This window comes from Protobothrops mucrosquamatus, unplaced genomic scaffold (assembly GCF_001527695.2).
Source record: "Protobothrops mucrosquamatus isolate PMUCROS unplaced genomic scaffold, P.Mucros_1.0 scaffold8, whole genome shotgun sequence".
In the NCBI taxonomy this organism is placed as follows: Eukaryota; Metazoa; Chordata; class Lepidosauria; order Squamata; family Viperidae; genus Protobothrops; species Protobothrops mucrosquamatus.
The window spans coordinates 487313-506981 of record NW_015386395.1 but is presented as its reverse complement, the minus strand read 5'-3'; the positions used below and the strand labels follow the sequence as shown (position 1 = coordinate 506981).

At 39.7% G+C, this 19669-nt stretch overlaps 1 protein-coding gene across 1 annotated transcript in view; it reads left to right on the top strand.

The window, feature by feature from the left end:
• The window catches only part of LOC107282472 (voltage-dependent calcium channel gamma-6 subunit), a 34154-nt gene that overhangs the window by 8511 nt on the left and 5974 nt on the right, over positions 1–19669 (top strand). The gene's annotated exons all lie outside the window — the stretch shown is intronic.

Here is a 19669-nt window from a genome sequence, read left to right as displayed (position 1 = left end):
TTCAGACAGTCCTTTTCCTGGATATTAGATGGTCTCATCTTAACATATCTGGGTTATCATAATGACACACATACACAAAGGGATCTCGTTCTTCTCAACCTTTTGTCACACAACCCAAAGCTGTCATTGTCACATCATTTGTCAGACATGAAAGATTAGATCCACATATGAAGTTTCAATTAAAATGATTTATTGCTAAAGCCTATGTGCAGGAACCTTCTCAACTAACAGTCAACAAATACTTAGAGTTAGATAAAAGCCAATGGCACGCAAAGTACATTAGGCTTAGTTCGCTTGTGGCTGCGTAGCAATTCTAGGCTGATTCCCCCCCCCCTTCAATCCGCCCCCAGGTTCTGCTCTTCCTTTGCCTACATCAGGGGTCTTCAAACTCGGCCCTTTTATGACTTGTGGACTTCAACTCCCAGAATTCCTCAGCCAGGCACGCTGGCTTAGGAATTCTGGGAGTTGAAGTCCATGAGTCATAAAAGGGCCAAGTTTGAAGACCCCTGGACTACATCTTCCCAAGAAGTTACTGATTAAGGTGCAAAGATCTTACCATCTCTGGATTTCCTTACCTTATGTATTATCCAAAACAGTATTTCTCAACCTTGGCAACTTTAAGATATGTGGACTTCAGCTCCCAGAATTCCCCACTCACAGAATCCCCCCCAGATGCTGGCTGGGAAATTCTGGGAGTTGAAGTGCACACATCTTTAATTCGCCAAGGTTGAGAAATACTGAACTACAGCATGAACAATTCTCTCTCAATGCCTTTGTGTGGAGGGGAGGGGAGACGGGAAGGACCCTTTTCCCTTTTCATTTTCACAAGGTGCAGATTATCTTGCAAGATCACACAAATTGGCCCCAGCTAAAATCTCCTTTTATAATCTAAGCGCATTTTCTCTTTGCTTTACTCTTTGCTCAGACATTGTGAGTTTTAGAGATAGCTAATGCTTGCAGTTGCTTGGGTTTGATTTCTAAATTTCATTTGAAGCACAACAGAAATTCCTAGGGATCTTCAGCTGGGGTAGATATTAAGAGACAAGATTATCTTGGAGTATTTCAGGCGTTGAAAGAACAGGTGTTGTCGGGGCTAAAACTTCTTAATTGCTTCTGCTATTTCAGAAATGTCGACACTTGTAAACTTTCAGTTATGTACCATTTCATTTATATCCCATCCTTTCTCTAGGAATTTTGCAATTACACATATAGGCTGTGTTGCATCAGGCTAGTCCTGTCATTAAGCCGAGTCAAAGTATCATCTGTAGTATACATATCCTTTGTCTAATCCCTGGACTAACACTAACGTTATTACTTTCAACAGTTTTGAATTTTGGATGTTGATGAGATGTCACAGCAAAAAAATTTTTTTTTAAAAAAAGCCATGCATCTCCCGTCTCAATTTATAATTTCTGCCATCAATGCCAAATTCAAAGGGAAGAGGAGAGATCAAGTACTCAAGATGCAATTACATTTATCATTCCAAATTTATCATCCCATACTTAACAACTAAAGCCAGGCCAAATATTTAAGCTTATTCTGAAAGGTTTCCTGTTTTTTTAGGACTAGTTTTTTATACTTTATGTCAGGGGTCTTCAAACTTGGCCCTTTTATGACTTGTAGACTTCAACTACCAGAATTCCTCAGCCAGGCACGCTGGCTGAGAAATTCTGGGAGTTGAAGTCCACAAGTCATAAAAGAGCCAAGTTTGAAGACCCCTGCTTTATGTGCTACTGAATTTGAAAAATTATCTTGGTCTGTGTGGCTTGCAAATTATTGGGAGCATGGAGTTAAAGTGGGTGAGTTTCCTTCAATAGTGTGGAAAATATAAGACCTCTCTTGGGTCCACTTTCACTTGGTAGCCTTACCCATTTAGTTTCCACATACACAGAACTGGTTTGCCACTGCCTTTCTCTAGATCATGTTTTTAACTTCCCAATTTAACTAACAGTCCATGCAGGTTTCTGCTTCACTTCTGAAACCCTGAGATCAACTAGGTTGCTTCTCTCTTTGGTTACTTTTCATCCATTGCTTCTTGTCCTGCCTTCACATGCTTTGGAGAATAGCTTGACTCCCTCTTCTTTCTAGCAACCCCTGAGATATTGGAACACTGTTATCATGTCCCCCCTCATTCTTCTCTTCATTAAACTAGACATACCCAATCCCAGCAACCATTCCTTATATGTTTTAGCCTTCAGTTCCCTAATCAACTTTGTTGCTCTTCTCTGTACTCTTTCTAGAGTCTCAACTTCTTTTTTACATCGTGGTGACCAAAACTGGATGCAGTGTTCCAAGTGTGGCCTTACCAAGGCATTGTAAAGTGGTATTAATACTTCACATGCTGATTCTATCCCTCTGTTAATGCAGTCTAGCACTGTGTTGACTTTTTTGGCAGCTGCAGCATACTGCTGGCTTAATATTTAAGTGATTGTCCACTAGGACAGCAAGATCCCTCTCACAGTTACTACTATTGAGCAAGGTACCTCCTATACTATACCTGTGCATTTGGTTTTTCTTGCCTAAATGTAGAACCTTACTTTTTTCACCGTTGAATTTCATTTTGTTAGCTAGCGCCCAATGTTCAAGTCTGTCAAGATCCTTCTGTATCTTAAGCCTGTCTTCTGGAGTGTTGGCTATTCCTGCCAGCTTGATGTCGTCTGCAAATTTGATGAGTTCCCCATCTATCCCCTCATCCAGATTGTTGATGAAGATGTTGAAGAGCACTGGGCCCAGAACAGAGCCCTGGGGCACCCCACTACACACTTCCCTCCATGTAGAATCAATAGAAACGAATATGTGTAGCTCAGGGTTGAACAGTAAGGTCCTTGGCTCTCTCTGAGCTTGGTTATTTTCTTGCAGATGTTTCATTATCAAATTAAGTAACGTCATCAGTGCTAGCATGTGAATAGAGTTTGTTCTCCTTTTATATACGTAATTGTGGGCACCCCACTACACACTTCCCTCCATGTAGATGAAATTCCATTGATGACCACGCACTGAATACGGCCGGTCAGCCAGTTACGAATCCATCTGGTGATGATGCTGTCTAATCCACATGATAGTCCCTGTCATCTTGGAGACCTATCCACATCATCATTATTGTCATCACCAGCTATTATCACTAGCAATCTTTGGTGAAACCTATTGTGGTGCCAATAGAAAAAAAAACACCAACCTAATAATCATTTGTGATGTTGATAATTCTACCTGATGCTTTGCCACATGGTTAAGTCTGTTATAATTAGTATTTCTGCTTATGGCTGGCTAGGGAATTCTGGGATTTGAAGTCCACCCAACTTCAGGTAGCCAAGGTTGAGGAAAGCTGTGAGTAGGCCCAGTGCCTTGATGGTAGATGGCCCCAGAGCCTTTCTGAATGTGAACTTGACTTCACTTGGATGAAGGAAAATCATAAATAAAGACCTGTGAGAGGGTCCCAGGACCATCAGCGCACCCAAGCTAGGTGTTCTAAACATAATATCCCAATTCTCTGCAAATTAACACTGGATGAAGAAGAGAAAAACTATTTGAAACTTTAGCAACCTTGGCTGAAATAAGGAATTTGCTTCTTCTACAAGGCATCCCTGGGGGGGGGGGTATCAGAAAAGTCGGAGGCCATGGCTATTCCAACAAAACCTTTTTAAATGTGTAGTGTGTGCTATGTATATTGAAAAGTGGCAGGGCTTTGATCACACAGTCACAGTCACCCCCTTTGCCTTTTGTGACTTCTACTGCTGATGCCCATTCCACAAAATCTCTACTACACATAGTCCTCAACTGATAAGCGTTCTTTTAGCAACCCTTTGAAGTTACAATAGCACTGAAAAAGTGACTTACAATTGGTCTTCATCCTTACAACTCTTGGGGCATCCCCAGGGTCACGGGATCAAAATTCAGGCGCTTGGCAACTGGCATGTATTTACGACGGTTGCAGCATCTCAGGGTCATGTGATCGTCATTTGTGACCTTCCCAGCCAACTTCTGACAAGCAAAGTCAATGGGGGAGGAGCTGGATTTGTTTAACAACCACATGATTCACTTAACAACTGCAATGGTTCACTAAACAATTATGGCAAAAGTCATAAAATCAGGCACAACGCATTAAACAACCGCCTTAGCATAGGAAATCCTGATCTCAGTTGTCGCCATAAATCGAGGACTACCTGTATTGTATATTGCCAGTTTTCTCCTGCATGCACACAAAGCAGCGTTTCTGTCTGAATGTGCTATAATGTGCTCAGCTTAAAGCAAAAGATTTGTGTGAAGCTCCCCCTCCACCACCACCCCGCCAGACCTGGTTTCCTTTCCCTGTTTTGAGTTAGACGATAAGTTATTCATCTTCCATCTTAAATTCCCTATACAGTGAAGCCGACTTCTAACAAAAGGCTGCTTAGTGATGCTGATGTTCCCCCCTGTCTCTCTCCTTCTCTCTCTCTGCAAAGAAATGCAGCTGTGGGGGCGTTTCAGTTTGATTAGAGCAGCTGTGCTTCCTTTGTTCTTCTTTCCGGATCAAAGTCTTCGCCTCCAGTTCTACTTGTTGCCCCACAATTGGCACATGTGCGGCAGTTATCCCAGATCCAAAGCTGCACACTAAAATTTCATACCATCCTGCCCTGCCACAAAAGAAGACTATTTCTCCACTGGCCGCAAGGAATATGACATCGACCTACTGAGTGTAGGTCAGGGGTAGGCAACTTTGGCTCTTTTATGACTTGTGGACTTCAACTCCCAGAATTCCTGAGCCAGCATGGCTGGCTGAGGAATTCTGGGAGTTGAAGTCCACGAGTCATAAAAGAGCCAAGGTTGCCTACCCCTGGTGTAGGTGATGCTGACGTTCACCTACCAACTACGAAAAATCTCTCCTACTGATTTTGGCTGATCAAAATCGCATTAAAATACAGGCAGTCCTCGACTTATGACTACAATTAGGGCCGGAATTTCTGGTGCTAAGCAAGCCAGCTTTAAAGTGAGTCAGGCCCAATTTTACAATCGTGTTTGCCAGAGTCCTTAAGCAGTTGTTAAGTGAATTGTGCGGTTGTTAAGGGGAGCCAGCTTTCCCCATTGACTTTGCTTCTTGAAAGCCAGTTTGGAAGATCACAAATGGCCAATCACATGACCCAGGGACGCTGCAACCCTTGCAAATGCATACCAGTTGCCTAGTGCCCAAATTTTGACCACATGACCATGAAAATCTGCAACAAATCACGAGTGCAAGAACCAGTCATAAATCATTTTTTCCAGTGCCATTGCAACTTTAAGAGGTAGCTAAACAAATAGTTGTAAGTCAAGGACTCCCTGTGCTACAGTCGGTCAAACCTTTTGATTCAGTCCCCTTGCCAAGTGTTGAATGAAATAATGAGAGACCATCATACATGAGCGAGCTTGTGGACTGTATCAGGGCAGAAATGTATCCTTGCCTATGGAGCAATTGCCATAATGTCAGCAATATAGGTAGTCCTCCACTTATGACCACAATTGAGCCCATTTGTTAAGTGAGTTTTGCCCCATTTTACAATTTTTCTTGCCACAGTTGTTAAGTGAATCACTGCAGTTGTTAAGTTAGTAACACAGTTATTAAGTGGTTTCCCCATTGACTTTGCTTGTCAGAAGGTCGCAAAAGGGGATCACATGACCCCAGGACACTGCAACTGTCATAAGTATGAACCAGTTGCTAAGTGCCTGAATTTTGATCACGTGACCATGAGGGGTGCTGCAATAGCAATAGCACTTATATACGGCTTCACAGTGCTTTACACTCTTTACAGGCTCTCTAAGTGATTTACAGGGTAAACCTATTGCCCCCAACAATCTGGGTCCTCATTTCACTGACCTCGGAAGGTTGGAAGGCTGAGTCAACCTTGAGTAGATGATAATCGAACTGTTGGCAGTCAGCAGTCAGCAGAAGTAGCCTGCAGTACTGCATTCTAACCACTGCGCCACCATGGCAATCATTGTGAAAAACGGTCATACGTCATTTTTTTTAGTGCTGCTGTAACTTCAAAAAGTCACTGAACGAACTATTGTAAGTTGAGGACTACCTGTATTTACATTGTGTCAACCTGAATGTCAGAAAATTTTAAAAGGGCAGATGTGCCGAGTCAGATACATGGTCTTATTATTTCCTTAAGCACTAAGTTCTGATTTTTCCATTATGTCCAGGGGCCACAACCACACAACCATGGCCCATTGCTTTTACTACTACAATGCAAATTTTAAAAAAGGGTGGAGCTTTAATTGTGTGGATCAAAGCCCCACCCCTTTTCAATATACATCATATGCACTGCACATCTCCAAAGGGGCGGGACTTTGATAGCACAGCTGTGACCACCATCTTGACTTTTGTCACACACACCGCTTCCAGGGATGCCTTATAGAAGATCGAACCTTCCTCATTTCAGCCAAGATTGCTAAAGTTTTATATAATTTTTTTCTTCTTCATCCTGTGTGTGGTTGTGGCCATCATCTTGATTTTTTTGATACAGCCCTTGTGGGCACCCCTTCATCTTGTTAAACTGTCATTTCTTCATCATGGTCTGTTTTAGGTGGTGTAGAAATATTCTAAATTGTACACTGCATTTAGTTAGAGGCCTGTTTCAAAAGCATCATCAGCACGGCAAAAGTTAGATTAGATTTAATATAATTTCATTTACAAATGGATACTTTTGAGTTAAACAATAAATTCCTCTCCTCTCAGGGAAAAAAAATACAGTTTGATTATCTTGAGGTTGAAATGTCACCAAATGTACACAGGTTGCCCTGTTTATCCTTGAGCCTGAGGTGGTACAAAGCTTTTTCTTGAAACAATAATCTTATTCATGGTTCTAGGTTCACCAAAAGATTTAAAAAATGTTTTATCAACCACACTCACAGGATTCCCAGAACTAAAAACAAACCTTGATATTCTCTTACACAATGTGTAAAGCCAGCTTGTGCTGCCCAGACACACCAGAAAATCTTCTGGGCTAGTCCTAGGTTATTGAGAAAAATCTTCTTTTTTTCCCTCACACCCAAACTCTCTTTCTACTGTTTCCTCACTGAAGAGCAACTTTTAAATTGCTTCTGCGCTGAATGGTTGTAAACTGAGTGTAACAAGGTGGGGAAAAAGAATTTAAGAAATAAACCTTTGATTCACTAATGATGAGCATCAAGACTGTGTTCAGCTTCCCCTTGTAGCACATTCATAAGTGCTCCATTGGCAATCTTACAAACTAGAAAGGATTTTGAGTGCCAGACTAGCAACCAAGACAGGAAAAAATGGTAAAAAAAAAAACCTTGGAAAAAAAAGATTAAGCAACAGTGAAATAATTAGCTTCAGATGCTTAAAAGGCAAATGGAATACAGTATGTGAGAGATGATGACAAAGAATGATCTCACGGCCTATCCTTGATGATATTACCTGGTTTGGATATTGAAATATCTGCAAGAAAACAACCAAGCTCAGAGAACACCAGGACGCCCTCATTTCAACCCTGGGCTACAAATATTCTCCTTTATTGGTATCTCTCATTTCTATCCTCATATGTTTTGAGTCTGTGAGAAGTTTGGTGGTTGGAAATTTGGGCCGGATTTATCTTTTCCCATCTGCGGTAAGACTGAGGTAAAATGATCCGGGTTCATGAAACACATAGAGTGAAATATGTATTACCTATCTGTCTCTGTATGACACAGTAGGAGAAAATACAGTTAGTTCTTGACTTATGATTATAACTGAGCCCAAAATGTATGTTGCTAAGAGAGACAGTTATTAAGTTTGCCCTATTTTATAACCTTTCTTGCCACAATTGTTAAGTGAATCCCTGCAGTTGTTAAGTTAGTAACATGGTTAAGTGAATCTGGCTTCCCCATTGACTTTGCTTGGGGGAATCACATGATCCTGGAACACTGCAACTGTTGTAAATATGAGCCAGCTGCCAAAAGTTTGAATTTTGATCATGTGACAATGGGGACGCTGCAATGGTCATAAGTGTGAAAAACAGTCATAAGTCACTTTTTTCAGTGCCATTGTAACCTCGAATGGTCACTAAATGAACTGTTGTAATTTGAGGACTATCTGTAATTCAGCAAAAGAGAACATTTATCTATGGTGGCATCTCATCTGTGCAACCTTCCTCCTTGTATCTATTTGATATCCTCCTGAAGCACCAATAGACAAAAAAAACTTTTGAAGTGGCTACATTGGTGCATTTAGTTCTGCAAAGTTAATGCTTAACTTCACCCACTCCCCAAGTTGTTAACACATATGAAACGCGAAAGAGCCAGTTTTGTGTAGCAGTTAAAGCATCAGGCTAGAAACTGGGAAATGGTGAGTTCTAATCTGTCTTACGCACTTCACTCCTCCAGCCCTTTGTTGCCCATTTCCAGATGTGGCTGACAATTGCCAGTTGTCTAAAGGCAAGGCTAGCGATGGCCACGGGAATAGGACCCCGCCTTGCAGCTCCATAAACAGTCCCACAACACAGGTCTGGCAATGCGCTCTGGACAGAAGCCGCTATACTAACCTTTGTACAAAAATGAAGGTTGCTCGGAGCCTTGGAAATGAAAGTGTGAAAGTTGTATCATAAGTTATATCTGGATACATTCCAGTTTAGAAATGAGGCCGCTGGTATTGACAACGGGAGCAGTGATTGACCAGATGGCTGTGGCGGAGAACGAACAGTCCATCAAACTGAAATTAGATGCCTGACTGAAGGTCTCAGCAGATACCAAGCTCAATTTAATTCTCCCCTACACGTTGATGCTATACTTCTATTCCCCATTCACTTTTTTATGCACAAATGATAGCCAATGGGCACTATTTGGTCTGGCTTTGCTCCTGCCCACTCTCTCCCTGGGGAGGCATAATAATCTCGGGCCAGCCTTATGACTTGGAATGATGGATGGACACATAGACATTTTCAAACAGATTAGCCCTCAATATCTCTATTTCAAGAATGAAATGTTGGAGAGAGATATTTCTAGACATCAGATTCAGATCTGTCTGGAAAGAAACGCCATCTGATCAGGGTATCCATTGCTCAGACCTCTGGCGTCTGAAAGAATTGCATTCTGCACCTGGACTGGGAAACACCCGTTCCTTTTACTGAATTGTTTAGATATGAGACAAGACATTGGCCCACTTCTCACATCAGGCTAAGTTTATTGTGGAGCCCTTGTTGCTGTCTGAGTTTGTTTGTTTGCTTGGAGATATTTCATTACCCCACTAGGTAACATCATCAGCGCTAAAGAGGGTGGGTTTTGCTCCCTGTTTATGCATAGTAGCGTGCCTTCTCAGTGTCAGTGGAGTTGTAGTTTTCTTCTTGGTAGACACATTCAATAGTGATAAATCACATTTTCATACCATTCCAAAGAGACAACAGCAAAGCTAAGAAGAAAAGAAGAAGACCAGAACGTATCTTACGCCCAGGCAAGCAGGGGTTAATACCAGATAATCAAGCAGAAAACAACACCCTAATCAAGGTTGCAGGGAGGGGGATGTGCTCATTCGGTAATGGCTGCTTCTGGCTCCCATGAGGGTGTCCCTTTCTGCTGACCAGTAAGTGCTTCCCTCGGTTTACATGTTGGCTTAGATTTCAGATAGTCCTTGACTTGTGACCATAATTGGGATTTAAAAATTCATCATAATTAGCAGTGTGGTCATTAAGTAAGGTATCACATGCTTGCACCTAATTTCATAACCTTTTTTGCTGCACTTGTTAAGCAAGACATCACACTATCTTGATTAGTAAACCTTCCTGTTGGCTTCCCCATTGACTTTAGTTATCAGAAGCCAGCTGGGAAGGTCAGAAATGGCGATCACATGACTCTGGGACACTGCAATCATTATAAATAGATGCTGGTTGCCAAGCATGCAAATTGCAATCAGATGAGCATGGGGATACTGCAATAGTTGTAAGTGTGAGGACCAGTCATAAGTCATTTTTTTCAGCACTGTCTTCCCTTCGAATGGTCGCTAAAAGAATGGTCATAAGTTGAGAACTATCTGTATTAAAGAGATGGGATTCCTGGCTCCTGGAAATACTTCTGCCTAACTGGACATATATGAGTTTAGTGCTCTTCTCAAAGGTGGACAACTTGCTTTTCAAAAATGTTTAGCAATATAGTAGTAACTGTCAGGAAGGATCTTGGAGTCCTAGTGGACAATCACTTAAATGTGAGCCAGCAGTGTGCTGCAGCTGCCAAAAAAGTCAACACAGTGCTAGGCTGTATTAACAGAGGGAGAGAATCAAGATCACTTGAAGTGTTAATACCACTTTACAAAGCCTTGGTAATGCCACACTTGGAATACTGCATCCAGTTTTGGTCACCGTGATGTAAAAAAGCTGTTGAGACTCTAGAAAGAGTACAGAGAACAGCAGCAAAGATGATTAGGGGACTGGAGGCTAAAGCATATAAGGAACGGTTGCTGGAATTGGGTATGACTAGTTTAATGAAGAGAAGGACGAGGGGGGACATGATAGCAGTGTTCCAATATCTCAGGGGCTGCCACAAAGAAGAGGGAGTCAAGCTATTCTCCAAAGCATCTGATGGGCAGGACAAGAAGCAACGGATGGAAACTAACCAAAGAAAGAAACAACCTAGAACTATGGAGAAATTTCCTGAAATTAGAACAATTAATCAGTGGAACAACCTGCCTCTAGAAGCTGTGAATGTTCCAACACTGGAAGTTTTTAAGAAGAGACTGGACAACCATTTGTCTGAAATGGTATAGATTTCCTGCCTGAGCCAGGGGTTGGACTAGATGACCTCCAAGGTCCCTTTCAACTCTGTTATTCTGTTAAGTGAACTATGTGATCATTAAGCAAATCCAGCTTTCCACATTGACTTTGTTTGTTGGACAGCGGCTGGGAAGGTCACAAATGGTGATCGCATGACCTCAGGATGCTGTAACTATCATAAATATTTGCTGGTTGCCAAACATCCAGATCAAAATTTCGTGTGACCATGGGGATGCTGCAACAATTGTAAGTATGACAACTGAGTATAAGTCACTTTTTTCAGGGCTGTTGTAACTTTGAATGGTGGCTAAATGAATGTTCTAAGTCGAGCACTACCTATATTCCTTCAGCACTCTGCATAGTTTCAGAAATATATCTCCTAAATTCCTGCTGCAGGCTACTAGATAATCCTGGATAATAGCAATAGCACATACACTTACATACCACTTCACGATGCTTTACAGCCCTCTCTAAGCAGTTTACAGAGTCGGCATAATCAGGAACAGGGTTTTACAAAAGCTTATCAGTCTCTGGGTTGACAACGTGCAGAAAGGCAAGAGAATCAACTCGAGAGGGTCACTTTGGGGTTTTTTTTTTTAAAGAAATATTATTATATTTTTTGACAATGACCGCCAAGGTCCCTTCCAACATTATTATTATTATTATTATTATTATTATTATTATTATTATTATTATTATTATTATTATTATTATTATTATTATTATTATTATTATTATTATTATACCCTTGTCAAGCAGCTGCTAGCAGAGAAGCTCAGCATGCCCAAGGCAATATATCCAGGCCAATTTTTATCTTCCCAGCATTGTGAAGAATAGACATATCATTATTGAGATATTCTTAGAAACCTCTGAATTATGGAAAGTTCTGGAAACGCAAAAGACTCTGGAGCTGAGGAATACCCATGCGTGTATCTCTGGTTCGCTAATGTCAATGTGCTTGTTTCTATCAGAGAACTGAAAGACACAAAAGAGCTTTGGAATAATTTAGAGGAAATTTTGCCATATTTATTTATTTATTTATTTTATTTAATTTATATGCCGCCCTTCTCCCGACAGGGACCTGTACAGGGTATCTGATGGAAAGCAGGTGCTTTTTAAGAATCTCAGACCACGCAGATTTGATCCAAGAAGGCTCCTTAAAAATAACGGCACAGAAATGCAAGATAAAGTTGTTTTCCTTCAACTATCTCTTCCCCAACATTTTAATATTCTGAAATAATAGCATTAATGCTTCAGGATAGCCTGAGTTTGGATCAAGGAAGATCTAAAATACATCTGTAAGAATCCCCCAAGGAGAATAGAGAGATTATTTGAGCAAACAGAAGCTTCTGGTTTGAAAGCTAGAGAAAAATACTCCTTATCTGCAAGACGCAGAACACACCACAGGGCATTCTGGGGAAGAAAAAAGGATGAGATAAGCTTCCCCAAAGATACATTATATGTGCATAATGGAGCAATTGCTCCAGTGTTTGGGAAAAAAATTAAAAAAAATTTTTTTGGTTGATCTTGATACAGGCTACAAAGGGAGGCTGAAATGAAAAACAGAAAACAAATAGGCTTGCAAAGGATTGGTGAAGCTATAATAAAATGTACACTGGCTGATGAATTGGGTTACATGTTAAGGATAACTTAAGGATGTACTACAGCTAGTCCTTGACTTACAACAGTTCATTTAGGGACCATTCGAAATTACAACGGCACTGAAAAAAACTGACTTATGACAATTTTACACACTTATGACCATTGCAGCATTCCCATAGTCATAAGATCAAAATTCGGATGCTAGGCAACTAGTTCATATTTATAACAGTTGCAGTGTCCCGGGGTCATGTGATCACCTTCTAATAAGGGAAGTCAAAGGGGAAGCCAGATTCATTTAACAACTGGATCACTAACTTAACAACTGCAATGATTCATTTAACAACTGTGGCAAGAAAAATTGTAACATAGAGCAAAACATACTTAACAACTGTCTCACTTAGCAACCTAAATTTTGGGCTCCATTGTGGCTTTAGGTTGAGGACTACCTGTACATTTTCCAGATTTGAATTCCACTTTGTTAAATATTAGTGACTTGGTCAGAAAAATAGAGTCGAATTTCTTGCTAAAGATTGTTCAATAACAGCAAGAAAGGAATCAATAGATGAAAGAAATAGAAGGTGGATGTTTCAATCGGTTCCCTTGGGATTTGTGAATCCTCTAATAAGTGAAAAGTAACAGAGCTTGTATAGCCAACAAAATGTCACAAACAGAGAAACTGCATTGAAAGTCAGCACAAAAAATTAGAATATCAGAATAGATGTAGGAGATGAGCAGGCTGAGCCGGAGGGAGGAGCCAAGCATGTTATCAGCCTCAAGTCCCTTTGTGTTCACAAGAGATCTAAGTATGTTGAATTCCTTGAATTCCTTTTACTCTTATCTACTGCCAATTTACTTTGACTATTAATAGTTCAGGTTCTTGTAGAGTGTTAAGTATGCAACAAACCTGCATTCATTTGAACTGCCTTGTTTCCTGATTTCTTATGCCTGACAATATGGAGTGAATCAGGCAGATATAAATCAAAGAACTCATCATGAATTTCAAAATTGCAAATGTGCCACTCAACACTTTTGACTTGTCCATCCAACCACCCAAAATACAGGAATCATGGAAAATAAAGGAAACATGGTCCAAAAGCAATATTGGATAATTGATAAAATCTGCAGCGACCTCTATACCTATTGTATTGAGTCAAATAGGAAAAAAAGACATTTTGTCATTTCCTTGATGGCGCATCCTGTTTTTGTGGGTTATAACTAACAAGGCATAAGTTATTCAGTTTGTCACTTATGTGGAAAATACATTTGAAAGAAAACCACAGATTTCGCAATCCAATAATGGAACAGGATTTGTGAATGGACAGATGTTTGACTATTAAAAGGAAAACAGGATTATTCATCAGATCTGTTGTTGTTACACCAGACTAGAATGAATTAACAGAAAGAAAGGATCATTCTGTGCTGGAAATGTGTACAAATGTGTTAGTTGACTCACACTTGGATAAAAAAAAAATGGTGGGGAGAAGCTATTGCTATGGATTATTACTTTCAAAAGAGGCCACCCACTATAAAATGTATTCCTTTTGAATTATGGTTGAACAAAAAACACCATTTGAAACATATTAGGAGTTTTGGATCAGAACTGGATGCCTTTTGGATCAAAACTGGATCTCCAGTTTCTTTTTTTCCCCTCTTTGTTCAGAAAGAAAGCCTTTAATTGTGGAGCTGTGACTACCATCTTGATTTTGATCACTCCCTGTCAGTACCCTGATAAATGCTTGGGAAGGGTCCTGCTTAACGTTTTGAAAGAATAAGAGAGATCACAATTCAGGATGCAAAATGCAATGACTTTTTCAAATTTGAGGCATAGTTTTCTGAGGTTTGTTTGTTTCCTAGATGAGGAAATATTTTAAATTTTTAGGGCATCAACTAATGTTTTGGGGTGTTGATCACTTCAGAATGGCAGGAAACCATACCAAAAACTTGAGACATAGAAGGAACTTCGGTGGTGTCATTGTTGGAATGTATTTCTGTGCAACAACTACAGTAGTATTCAGCCAGTACATGCAGTATTTACAAATTTGGATCTATGGTATATACTCTATGCTCTTTTGTTCTGAGTAGAGTTTCCTGTTACAGTTATGTAGTCGAGCAGTAAAGCACATGGTGACTGTACTCTTTGTTTGCTCTGTGTGGAGCTTTATATAAACAGAATTTCTAACAGGTGGAAGATCTGAATTAAAGGGGAAAAAAGATCCAGATTATAGATTGGTTATGTAAACAGACAAATTGCATCCATGAATGTATCTCTATGGCTTAAAGGCAAGAATGTTGTAACTTCAGAGGGAATGCCAGAGCTCTTGACTAATCTATGTCATGACTAAGATACACCAGTGATTTTTTTATCAGATGGCTTGGTATGACTTTAGAGAAAGGCTGTTTCTGGCTGTCCACCATATTGAGTTCAGAAAGGACTCTTTCTAAATCTGACAAGGCTGAGTGCCTTTGGTAGGACACCACCATGGGCTACTGTGGTGGGCAGAAGAGAAGAGCATCACCTGGCCAAAAGGGAATTGGGGCCACTTGCTCGCTGATATGCCTTCATAAAAAGAACCATCCTTGCCTTTGATTGAGCTGGGTCCAGCTCTGTGTACAGGTAATCCTTGATTTACAACTAATCACTTAGCAACCATTCAAAGTTATGTCGAGTGGTTCAAATATATTTGAACATATTTATGATGGTTGCAGTGTCCCAGGATCGTGTGATCACCTTTTGCAACCTGACAAGCAAAGTCAGTGGCTAAGCCTGATTTGCTTAACAACCGTGTTACTAACTTAACAATGATTCACTTAACAACTGTGGCAAGAAAGGTTGTAAAATGGGACAAAACTCACTTAAGAAATGTCTCACTTAGCAACAGAAACTTAGGGCTCAATTGTGGTTATAACTCGAGGACTATCTGTAATTAGCACACTTCATGGCTCTGACATGGACATGACCTCATGTTAGTCACAGAATTTCTCTATTGTCAATATTGTGTAAAAACTGGATTACTTTTTCAGGAGTTTCTGCAGGGAGGGGTGAATACCCAGTCAAGAGGACGATGGCATAAACATGCAGATCAAAAGCATAATGTGATGTGGATAAAGAGGGGGCGGAGCTTAGATTGTGGCTGCCATCGTGACTTTTTTTGATGCCTTCCCTGCTGGCATAAACCAGTGGTGGGATTCAGCCAGTTCACACCACTTCGGCAGAACCAGGAGCTAATTTTTTGTTGCCCAGGCCCAGAATGGACTTCCAGAAGTGGCATCCACACAGAGAACCGGTTGTTCACATCCATAAACCGTTTCTCAAATCTCTACTTCCTCCTGGATTAAACTTCTCACAGCTTCCTTGCTATCAAGTCTTGCCATTTTGCAAATGCTTTGTCTTCAGCCAGCCAGCTCCTAACTTACAATGTTGTGTAAAGGAGGTATCTTTTCTCACCAATCCAGGCCCATAAAAATAATTTTTACATTGGGCAAAAATCTGCTCAGTTGGGCAAGGAATCCTATCTTGGGAGGGTGCCACAATTTTAAATCGTAATTAATCTGAGTGCAATCTTCTTTCTGTCTCTCTGCTCTTCACCCACAGAGGACTTGTCATCCTGAGGCTACTTGGAATTTATCCAGTTCAAAAAGATGCAGTCATTGCTCAAGCTTTCCTTTGGGGACACAATTAAATCCTCTTCACTAGGTCATGCAAAAAAAAAAAAAAAACTTGGAAAAGACGAGGCTCGAGGCATGAATCATAAAAAATATCTGTGGGGGGGAGGGCTCTGAACCCTTTGCTTCAGTTGCCAAATTCTAGAAATTGCATCTCTCTTGAATAAAGTTTGTAAATTGGTTCACATGTAAAGGGAGAGATTAGCAACTGCAGCAGCTTCATTCTCATTGCCTGGATTTCTTAACCTTTCTACCAGTACTACCCTTATACTATGTGTGTGTGTGTGTGTGTGTACACAGTATATAAGCTGATTCGAACCTGGGCTGTCTGCATGTTAGGCAGATGTATTAACCTCATCTGTCTAACATGCAGACAGCCCAGGTTCGAATCTCAGAAGGGTATGTCTGGTTGAAAAGAACTAAAAAGTTCGAAATGGCTATTCCAGTTCTCCCTTAATTCTTTGTTAGCAATCCAAATTTTGAAAAACACATATAATGTCGCAGTTGCGACTGCTAAGCCTGTGGATATATATATATTCTGAGGTTTTCGCGGGTGTTTGTATGTAGGTCTTTGGTTATTCGGGTTCTCTTCCGCTAAACAATTTTACGTGGGAGAAAACCCGAATAACCAAAGACCTACATATATATATATATATATATATATATATACTGTATATGTTTTCGTACATACATACACACACACACACACACACACAATACGGAGTTCCGGCACCTTTTTTGGATGGAACCTTGTAGGGTAGGCAAAGCGGGTTGTATGACGTGTGTGAGTTCCAGCACCTTTTTTTTTTTTTTTTTAGAAAAAAAGCACTGCATAATATACTGTATATACACACAATATATATACTGTATACACAATATATAAACACACACACACACACACACACATTTATCTTTCATTTATATGGTGTCTTTAGAACAATATTTTTACTTTATGGGGGGGGGAATCAGGAGCAAGTTGCTAGTTCTTAGGACTGCAAAATCAGCCGGTGCATTGCAGATATGCAGGAAGAAACTGGTGGCCATGTCAGTCTGCAAAGCCAAAGAATGCTTAAAAGGAAAAAGTGTTTTCTTTTCAAATATTACATGGTTTTTGTGGCAGAAACATCTGGCAGGCAGCAATTTTTTATATATAATATATAATGATGTAAAGGAGAACTCTGTAAGAAATTGTTGGCAACTTGGAAAAAGCATGTGCCAGCAGAAATACAGTAGGATTATAGTTGTCATTTTAATTGCAACCGCTTTACATAATTTACATCTGAAAGCACCTCATTCATAAGCCACAAAATATACCAGCTCTTCAATCCACGGACTACTACATTCATTCCTTATTGAAACTGTGCAAAACTAAAATGATATTATTGGGTTATTATCTGTGTGCATATGCATAGGAATTCTCATATAAAAATGTTTTGTTGTTTTGTTCTCTTTTCTTCCACTTTTTTTTGTTAAGCAATGCCTCTCCAAATTGAAAAAAATAACTGTAATTGTAATTAATTCAAGAGAAAATTGCCAAGAGGTTACTTCAGGAATCTTTCGTTAAAATAATTAAATCATATAAGTACAATGGGCAAGCTTTCTCCAACATGCTGCCATCTAAATATTTTTGTCTACAACTCATAAGAGTTCAATGATACTGAAAAAAGTAACTTCTAACTGATCCTCCCAGTTACAATTATCGCACCATCCCCACGTCAAAGGATCAAAATTCGGGCACATGGCAGCCAGTAAACATTTGCTATGGTTGCGGCTTCCCAAGATCATGTGATCACCATTTGTGATCTTCCTGACAAGCAAAGTCAATGGGGGAAGCCAGATGCAGATCCAGACTGGTGACTGTGAGATTCACCTAATAGCTGAAGTGATTTGGTTAACAACCATGGCAAAAAAGGTCATAAAATCAAGCAAAACTCATTTAACGACCACCTTGCTTAGCAATGGAAACTTTGGTCCCAGTTGTAGTTGCAAGTCAAGGACTATCTATAAATCTATTTCACCCTGCAGTCAGCTATCAATACATCTGAATTGATTGAATTTTTCACTATTTTAATCCTGATTCAAAAGTATTTAATTTATCTTATAAACTCTACAATTTCTTGGCAACTAAACCAATTTGACCAAAGCTGTACTTTGCTTTATATGAAAAAGCATTCAGTATAAAATTAAACAGAGTGCATTTTCTCTGTTTTCAGGGTTTAAACTTTAGACAAATGTTTCATGAAATCAAGAAATGTACATTTCCAGTTTTACAGTCATTGCAGTGAAAGAGTATTCTTGATTAGCTTAAATAATGACAAGTTGACCACAGTTCTTTGCTTCAGCTTTTGCTGCATCTAAATTGTAATCTAGATTTTGATACAAAAATATTTCCTGTCATGAAACATTCATTAAAACACAGGAAAAGTGCATGTGATTACATACAACTAAAATGGTCTTATAAATATAAAACCTAATCAAGGTATTGTCTAATATGTAACCTTCCTTCCTTCTATCTTAAAAGGGCTTCAGTTAAAATGTGTTTGTTATCTTGGTGCTACTGTTTTAATTTATCAGCATATGTTTGATATTTAATGCTTCTATCATGAATATTTGGCAAAGATTTATACCAACATTTATTTGGCGTGAAAGGCATACAAAAATAGTATGTTATGGTGTTAGTAATTAAATTATTAATAGTAACCAGGGCAGCAATTCTGTGGTCCCTGAGAAAGAGATTTTATTTCAGAGGTGAAATTTGATGTCAGAAACAGTCTCCAGTACAGTCCAACAGAAAGGTCTTGAGTGTGGCTGTTTCTGAAACTGGACAGGTAAAAGGAATTATACTGGAAGAGGATTATAAAAGGAGATTAATGCTAGTCTACAGGGGATGGCAAAGCGTTTCCCCAGACAAAGTAAAGGGGCTCGTCCTGAGGTGATTTTCTTAAGTTCATGGCAATTCTCAAGTTTCATTGCTAGAACTGTTCTGTATAGCCAGTATTTGGAAAGAAAAAAAACAAAACAAAAGCATAATGTTCTTTTTTGGATCAGGATTTGATTTATTTATTGTTTTAGTACTGAAAGTGGAAGAAATATTGAGAGATTTATGAGAAATGAATTTCGTTTGAGATAATTTGAAGAAATTAGGAGGAGGAATATAGTAAGGTAGTCCCTGACTTATGACTATAGTTGGAACTGTCCAACTGTCCATTGCCATACAGTTGTTAAATGAGTTGTATCTGATTTTAAGACCTTTTTTACTGTGGTTATTAAGCAAATCTGGCTCTCCCTCCCCCCTTGACTTTTCTTGTCAGAAGCCCCTTTGGTCAGCACAAAAGGTGATCATGTGACTCGGAACGCTGCAACTGTCATAAAGATAAGCCAATTGTGAAGCACCTAAATTCTGATCACGTGATCACGGAGACGGGACCATAGGGATGTGTAATAGTTGGAAGTGCGAGGACCAGTTGTAAGTCACTTTTTTCAGCACCACCATAACTTTGAACAGTTATTAAACAAATGGCCCTAAGTTGACAATGACCTGTGACATAAGTCTCTGGAGATTCTCAGTCATCCAGGTCATGGTTGTCCCAAAGGTGCTTTTTTCAAGAGGCAACTGGAGTTTCTTTGTTTTTCCTTGAAGATGTTTCGCTTCTCATCCAAGATGACCAGCTGTCTGCAAGGAGTATAAATCC